This window comes from Anser brachyrhynchus, assembly GCF_964034855.1.
Source record: "Anser brachyrhynchus genome assembly, chromosome: 2".
NCBI classification, from domain to species: domain Eukaryota; kingdom Metazoa; phylum Chordata; class Aves; order Anseriformes; family Anatidae; genus Anser; species Anser brachyrhynchus.
In genome coordinates, this window is record NC_137695.1 from 152156305 (window position 1) to 152164697 (window position 8393).

Here is an 8393-nt window from a genome sequence, read left to right on the forward strand (position 1 = left end):
CTCCACGCAGCTGGATAATCATAAGAGTATCTGAACTGCTTCTTCATTGTGATGTGTTGTCTCCAGCATTACTGCCATTTCAGCAGAGATCTTTGCATGAATGCATCCACCTGGTCCTGCCCAGGGACAGAGCTTGAGCAGACACTAGATGGGTATCCAGCCCAGCTGTGAGCCTGTAACGCTTCAGCTGCCATCACAAAGTCATCCAGGAGGGCTCACAGCTAGCATAGGCAGCTGTGCCTGGGGCTGTAAGGAACCCCAGGGCCATGGTTTTGGTGGCTTTGGGACAGTCTTTGGTTTTATTCACCTTGGAGAGACAGGAGATTGGATATTCCTATGAAGGACACAGTTTTTTGGGTTGAAACTTAACAGTATAGAAATGACAGGTTGGAAGTAAACAATAAGCAAGCTGGTTCCAAAAGCTGGATGCATCCACTTTAGCTTTTTAGCTTTAGCAGGTGCACGTTTTTAACTCTCTTTATTGTCCCCACTCTCCGTACTTGGATTTGCATCATGGAGATCTCTGAGTTCAAGAGCCAGATTTCTTAAGAGGAAAGTAAACCAAAAGATATGCTCCAGGCCAGCACCTAATGTGCTCCAACAACTAACAGGCATCCTGTCCTGATGACCATGTCAGAGCTGTTCTGAAATAAAACTACAACAAACACACAGTGTGGCTATTAGGTCCTCAGCACAAACAGTTTCGCTCCAATTGCAATCTGCAATAGGATAATCTGCTGCTCCTGTTGCACCATTTCACTTGCAAATGCAGACATAGCCAGAAGCTGTGTGTGCCTGTAAGGAGCTCAGACAAATGTGCAATCTCACTGCCTCTATGTGACAGTCTCTCTCCCAGAACATCAATGGTTCCCCCAGTATTTATGAGCCCAGGGATTGTTCTTTGGTGAATAAATTGCAGCAGATAGATGTGTCTCAAATTTCTATCATCTAGGACTCTTAGTAAACTCTCTGAAAACTAGATGGATATATCTGAAAAGCATTTCTTGGAGCTATATGGAGCAAGAGTTCACTGCATTTGTATCATGCCTTGCAGAGTTATTTTTCTTGTATTACTTCCAGAATCTTTGCTACACAACAAATTCAGACAAAATAATTTGTCTGACAAAACCAATCGTATAAATAGTGTAATTTCACGCAGAGATTTTCAAAGCATTATTTATCTTGGCCAGTTAAAGAGCGATTCTCAGCTCTGAAGACAGCAGAAGAAATGTTGTCCTGATCTATGTATGCTTATCACTCGGGTTCCAGGGATGCTAAAGCTTTGAACATCTAAAGGCTCTGCTACATCCTCAGCTGTTCCGCTTCTTACCTGACTTTATTTATGTCTCCAGGTTATATTGTACAGGCATAAAAACAAGGTTCACAACCAAATTAAATGGTTGGCCTAAAATCTAACACTATTAGGCTACTTCCTAATACGTAGGAAAGGCACACCGTGTTCCTTGTGAAGAAATACCATGCTGTGGCTTTAATGTAGCCTCATGCATAATGCAAGAAGCCTTGGTCACCAGACCATGTTGATTTTTTTTTTTTTTTTAACAGAAATGCAATAGTGGCTAGGAATTTTTCTGAGGCACTTCACAAGAATTTTTCCTCTTCAGCTACTAACACTGTAGCTTTAATACATCATGGACCAATTCCAGCCCCTGGCACTTTTAGTAGTAACTTTTATCTTTAAGTCTATAATCCTGTAGAATAGAAATGTGGTATGTATATATATATGTTCCATGAGTGCCAATTCTAATAGACCTCTATTTACTTAAAGTAAGATGTATTTGAGAACTTATTTAAAATAAGTTTTCTTCCACTTTTCTTCCCTTGAACCCACCCATCTACTTCTCCAACAAATGAGAAGTTTCCACCTCCAAACTGAAATGATCACTTATCAGAGGCCTTCTCTGGACCATTTATTCCTTCCGTCACTGTTCACTAACCTGACCTGCAGTGCACAGGAGGATAAAGGGTAAGACATTGTGCAACTTGTAGGAGGTGTAGAATGAAGCAGAAACAGGATCAGTGGAATGCTTGAGTTGAACCCAAAGCTCTAAAGGACATACAAAGAACATCAAATATGCTCAGGTTTGAGTGAGTTTTGGTTAAATATTCTGCCCAAACATGACATTTCAGTGGACTTAGGACTGTTTCAATAGTTAGAATTCATTTGTCATTTTTGAAGGGCAAAGAGAGAGATACATGATGACAGATTACTTGATTTAAAAGCCACCTCTCCCCTTTCTTTCAGTAGTTCATTGGGCAAATGTCTCATTTAAAATGCAGGAAATAAGGCTTTAGTTTCCTCACCTGCCTGAGGAGATCTGAGCTTGCCCTAATTTCCCAGGAAGGGCCGCTAATCACCAGACCCTTAGGTATCTTCTGGTGCAGGAGGGAGACAGAAGGAAGGTTGTTTTTTCAATACCTCCAATAGAATGTGTTCTACTTTGTTTACAATATTGAAATATTCATGAGAGCAATGCCTTTCCTCTCCACTGCAGAGCCTAAACGTCATGATATAGAGCCATTCTCTCTGGCTTAATGAATATTTCAATATTTTATATACAGTGGAACAACATTAACAGGGAAAAAAACAAAAACACAAAAAACAACAAAATGAAAGAAAGTATTTCTCAGCAGAATATTCCCCTGTGCAATAGCTGTAACTCCTTTCTCTAGGTTCAGATCTCAGTGCAAAAAATAGGAATCGAACCCCAGGCTTCTACCTCCGGTCTGGACTCTGAATCCACTGAGTAAAGAGGTAGTAGCACCTGGCAGTGGCATTTTTAAAAATATTAATTGAATTCATTCTTTTTTTTTTCTTTAAATGAAGACAAAATAGAAATTCATTGTTGTGCTTTTTTTCTTTTCTCTTTTCTTTTTCATTTAACCAGGAAAATCTGTAAATGCTTCTTATTAGTTCATTGAACTACACCAGATTTCGTTCCCAAACTTGAGAAGTCAGTAATTTGCATGCCCCCTGACTTAGGATTGTTAGAGAAATATGAGGGGAAGGTAAGATAAATTTGCTGCTGTCTAATGTAAAGATCAAAAAGCAATGGTTGAAAATATGATATGAGCAATTTTGGAATTGCCTTCTGATTGTCTCTTGATGATATAAGATCAAATATAATCCATCTATGAACGAAAAGTCTTTTTTTCCCCTTTTTACCAGTACATACAGAAATTCCACATGAAAGTTGTCAGGTTTGTGAACACGGGGAGCAGACTTTTCATATAAGGACTCTTTCTGAACTCTTGCTTTTCAGGGTATTGCTGCTGTTTAACAATGAGTTGTTGGATTTACTTCAAACCCCTTAGCAGAAAGATCTCTCTCCTGGCCATACACCGGAGTACCTGAAATTTCAGGCTGTCAGGAGGTGTCCTGCCTCTATTGTCTGATCAAAGTCAGGGTAAGAGGTCCAGAATCTGGTTTATTATGAAAAATGTCTAACAGCTTATATTGTAACCCCCTTAGTTTTTTAGCATTCTACTTTTTTTCTTTTTTTCTTTTCTGCTTAGGATGAGTTTCAATTCATGCCAAAAATTGCCCTGCCAGCACTGAGGCTCCAGTTTCATTGCTTTATTAGGTCTTCAGCTACATGATTAGCCCGAGGGATAGATCCACAAATAACAGCTGCTCAGCTGGGGTGTTTCCTTAATCCATGCCTCTCCCTTTCAGAATCAAAGACATACAGAGGTACGAGAAAATTATCTCTATCCTACAGAGCTTTACAGAGCGAGTGGGAAGGTGGGTAAATGGGCATGTCTCTACTGGAAATCTTGTAGAGGCTAAGAGGAGGCAACTGCACTTCACTGATGGAAATGCTCTCTGTTGACACATTTAAGCTAAATTAATTTTTTCATCTTTATGCAGCAAACTACGATCTAAACTGTCTGGGGTATAGGAACAAGTGAACCCAGAAAAATAGCTATAACCAAGCTGCTGTGTGAGCAGCACCATGGAAGAGCTGAGGGTGTTTTTAGTGCTAATTATTGTGCATAATAAAACTTATTTATCTTCCTACTTAGGAAATCCTGTGGATATTCTGTATTCATCCATTCCCACCTCTTCAATAGTTTTTTTCATATCTCTATATATGTATATTTAAATTCAGGAAATTGTACAAAATACGGAACTTGAATGTTGTTTTATTTGCTTTGAGGTAAATACCAATAGTTCTACTGAGATAATTGACCAAAACCTCAATTGGTGAAATTACTCTGAAGTTATTGGTTGCAATAGAATACTGTTTATTTATATTAATTAAAATATGGTTAACTGAAGTTAAAATGGTCCAAAATTTAAGCAAATCAGAAAAGAAGCAGGGTCGTCCATTTATTGATTTAATACCTTCTGTGTTTTTTTGATAGACTGTTATCTGAAATAATTTAATGAGTCTCTTCCAGCCAACTAAGTAAAATCTGATGAAAAAACCCAAAAGTTTATTTCTTAGCTGTAACAAACCTATGTCCTTTAATATAAAGACATTTCTTCTCTGTCTGAAAACTTTAAGATGTGCCTAGGATAAATTTTGAGATGATAGGAATTATTGTGCTAGTTGCAGAAAGAGATTCTGTCCCTTTATCAGCCTGAGTTTTTAAAACAGACCCATAGGGTAAGTCGGCCTGTATTAAAATCTGAAAAACAAAATAAAAGGGAAGAAAAAAAAACATTTCTCTTAATTCTTGGCCTATTGGACTCAAGTGGATATGTATCCTCCATGCACACAAGTGTGCTTCTGCATATCTGGAGCTCAAGAGAAGGCTGACAGAGCAGATGCAAGATGAATGGTTCCCATAAGAGCAAGATGCCCAGTACTTTCTTGCAATTTTAAAGCATCTCTCTCCTCCAAATAAATTATTGTAGTTATTGGCCCTTCATTACTCTAGAGATTTCTATTTATTTATTTATTTATTTATTTATTTTCTGAAAGGATTTGGAATAAAACATACCACTGCCAGTGACATAAATAGTGTTTTATTTCTGCTAGCTGTGCAGACCACCACTTAAGGGAGAGGGAAGCAGCATTCTGCCCTTCCTTTTTAACTCATGGAGAGAATATCTGACTAGTTTCCCATTGAGACCTCACTTTGTATAGCTATAAAAGTGGTGAAATTGCAGAGGTTGATTTCAGAGAGTGATTTGAAGCTTGGCATAGGTCTAAGTCAGAACACACCTTCTGTCAGCTAGAAAAGGGCTGGGTAGGAACCAGCAGGAATATGAAAAGTCTGAGGCAAGTCTGTAGCATTCATAAAAAACAACTATAGAAGTTCACAGACCTGAAGGGAGGCTGTGTACCTGCTAATATGTTCCGTTTTTACTCATTATCCTAACTGTTTTGATAAAGGATACAGCTTCTGCCTGTGAAACTTTCAGTATCACTAGTCTAGAGCTGCTTTCATGTCAGATACACAGGTTAAGATTTTCTTCCCCCAAAGGTGCTACAATTTAACTGCTGACTGCTATTTTTAACCTTTTCTCTGTACTTTCTGCTGTTATGCATTGGTAGTCAGGTCGGTTTTTTGCTATGTCCCTGTCTCAAGGAGCAAATACAGTGCTTGCCTATTTGTCTTCTGGTGCCCCATTACTGTGGTTGTCACAGCTTGATGCCTGACTGTGTGGTACTCATTGTGCTAATTGCTTCTCCTCTGCATAAAAGGAGAACTTCAGGTAACTCAGTGCTGCCTCAGAGATGGAAACATTAAGAAGAGACGAGGTTATTCTGTTTTAAACATTCATAGCTCTGAATTCGTGCACTGAAAGAGACGAGTCTGATGGTGATCCTCTGGGCTCAGTGATCACAGTGGGAATTTTGCCAGTGGTGTTAACAAGGTCCAAGACTCCTTTGAGAGCTCCAGATAGTCCTCATTGAATTTCAGGTATTTACCCAGTGGGGCTTCATTTAAAGATAGATCTGTTTCTCTAAATATTCTTTGTTACAGCCAGGCACTAACAGCAGAGAGACAGAGCTGGCACATAGCTTACAGTACTCACCTCCCTCCTGCCCTGCAGCAGCTCTGCGGGGGAGCTGTGGGGCTGGATGGGCATATGGTAAGAGATTGCCTTCTTTAGGGAGGCTGATTCACCTAACCCTTAAATGAAACACCACACAGAGAAGGATTCTTTAAGCTGCACTTTTTTTGTGCCTTTTAATTTACAGCTTACAATTATAGCAGAGCATATGGCAATGCAGATGAGCAGTCAAGGTCTGGACCCCTGGGATGAGTGTAGCTGCAGTCCTACCTGAGTGAAACCCAATGACTTCTGCCAGGGATGACTTGGTCCCAGGAGCCATCTGCTTCCTTGCTGGGGAAAAGGTGTGTTGGCTGCGTGGAGCTGGCTGCTCAGGAAGCAGAACACAATGCCCAGTGCAGCCACACAGCCACCAGCACGCTCGGAAATGCAGGGAGTTGCACAACCATACCTGCTTTTGGGTGTGTCTAGATGTAGCTGAACCCAGACTACGTACTAATAGTTTTCTGCAGTCTCCTTGGGTGAGGGACAAAAGTAGAATAAGCCTCTTGTTGGGATAGTCACATTTCCCTGTGCTCCTACTAAGCAATTAAGAGTATAAAGAAGTAGAAAGCCATGTCTACTTGCCCTGTTACTCAACGTGCTGCCATCCTGTTCACTCAGGGAGTAATGTGACAATAAAATAAAAATCTCAGGTTTATGCTGCTGGTTGGGGACATTTGTACAGACAATTTATACCTCAAAAAGGTATTTGCTCCGATGCTTATCCATCAAAGAAAAGATCTCAATTTGAAAATGCATATACTATAAATCTGCTATCAGGTGAAAAAAGCTGGCACGGGTTGTCCAAGTGCCTTCACTGTCTGTAAGAACTGTCTGTCAGCTCAGTTTCTAAGGACAACTGCTACATCTGCTGCAGTTTTGATCCCTCGGTTCTGTTTCTCTGTCGTCATCTCTTCAGTCCTGCTAGAGACATCACTCCTACCAGTATTTAATTCCTGTGCAGTCCTTGGACCTTGTTCTCCTGCCACTTGTCCCTGTATGTGTTGAGGGTGACACCAGTTGTGCCAACATGCCAGAGCTGTTGTTCCTCTGCACCCCTGCTCTCAAGGTCTGACTTTCCCCTACCACATGTGTAAGAGTTAGGAAGGACCTTCAGCTCTTTCTCCAGTGCTGTGTTTCTTCTTACTACTGCTTTACTCAGTGCAAGTGGCTGGAAAGTTGTGCGTCACGGAGGCTGAGTGCAGATGTTTTGGGGGTCATTGGAACCTGGAATTTGTCCTGTCTTTATGTAAATGGTATCAACTGCTCGATGGTACTAAAGGACAGAGTGGCATTTTCAAAGCAGAAGGTTGCTGAGACTGTAAGTCCAAAAGAATAATGGGATTTGTATGGGAGAAGTACCTAATCCCTTTCATAATAAACAGATTTATGAATGACAGATGTGGACAAATAATGAATGTTTCCCATTCAAGATCAAGTATTGAGTGAGCACAAGAAAATAAGGTTGCAGCTCTGGATGAATTTTAAACACCCTTTAACATCTCAGAGTTCGGTGTTGGAGAAGACCTATCTGATCATTCAGTTCTGCCTGTGTTCCTTACTTTGTTAGTGTTAAACACTTTTAATTCTGCAGGCACTAATAAAAGCTGAGGTGGGCTGAGAACGAAGAGATGCAAATAACTACTAGGATTTCATGCTTTATCCGAAGTGTTCAATAAAGGTTTTTCACTGTGAACACTTGAACACAAACAGTAAGTGTTAATTGAACTGAATAGTGTGAATGCGCATATCAGGCTTGTCAGCAGTAATAAGGCCAAAGAGACAGCAGCGAGGATTATTATATCCAAAGAAAAAAAAAATGATTCAAGAGGCACTTAAGTTTGGACAAGTTCTCTGAAGTGTGTAAAGTGCTTGGGACTTGAGCACATATGGTAAAGTCTTAATACAAAAAATAGAAAAGGAAATAACTTTTTCTTGCTAGGTCATCTACTCAATCTCCTTGTCAATGTAGGATCTTTCTCCAAGGTATTCCCTTCGGGGTTAACCTTCTAGTGTTTTATTAATTCTAATTTTGAGATTGTGTCTTCACTGATACAGTGAATAATTAACTCAAGGAACTCCTTGCTGCAGGCTAGCCTTGGAGCAAATTGGTAGCTTTTGTGAAAACGCTCTGATGCATTTTGTTAATAGCATCTGCACCTGCGCTACTGGCAAATGAAACTGAGGCTATCAATCTGCAGGGTCTGGTCTCAAGACAATTTCCTTAATGGTATGCAAGAGCTGGATTATAAGGCATTTGATTCAGCCTCTGAAGGACCTCTCCGTTCACTTAGAGACAGGAAATCAGGTTTTCTAACCAAGCTAATGTATGAGGTTTTCTAAGGCATCCATCAGCAATGTA

General features: G+C 40.1%; 1 long non-coding RNA gene across 1 annotated transcript; it reads left to right on the forward strand.

Annotated features, from left to right (window-relative positions):
- Window positions 1-824: 824 nt before the first annotated feature.
- Window positions 825-8066, forward strand: LOC308188948. The gene is made up of 3 exons (XR_013945896.1): window positions 825-2773; window positions 2907-3027; window positions 3282-8066. It is a non-coding gene; the product is annotated as an uncharacterized lncRNA (long non-coding RNA).
- The last annotated feature ends 327 nt before the right edge of the window (window positions 8067-8393 follow it).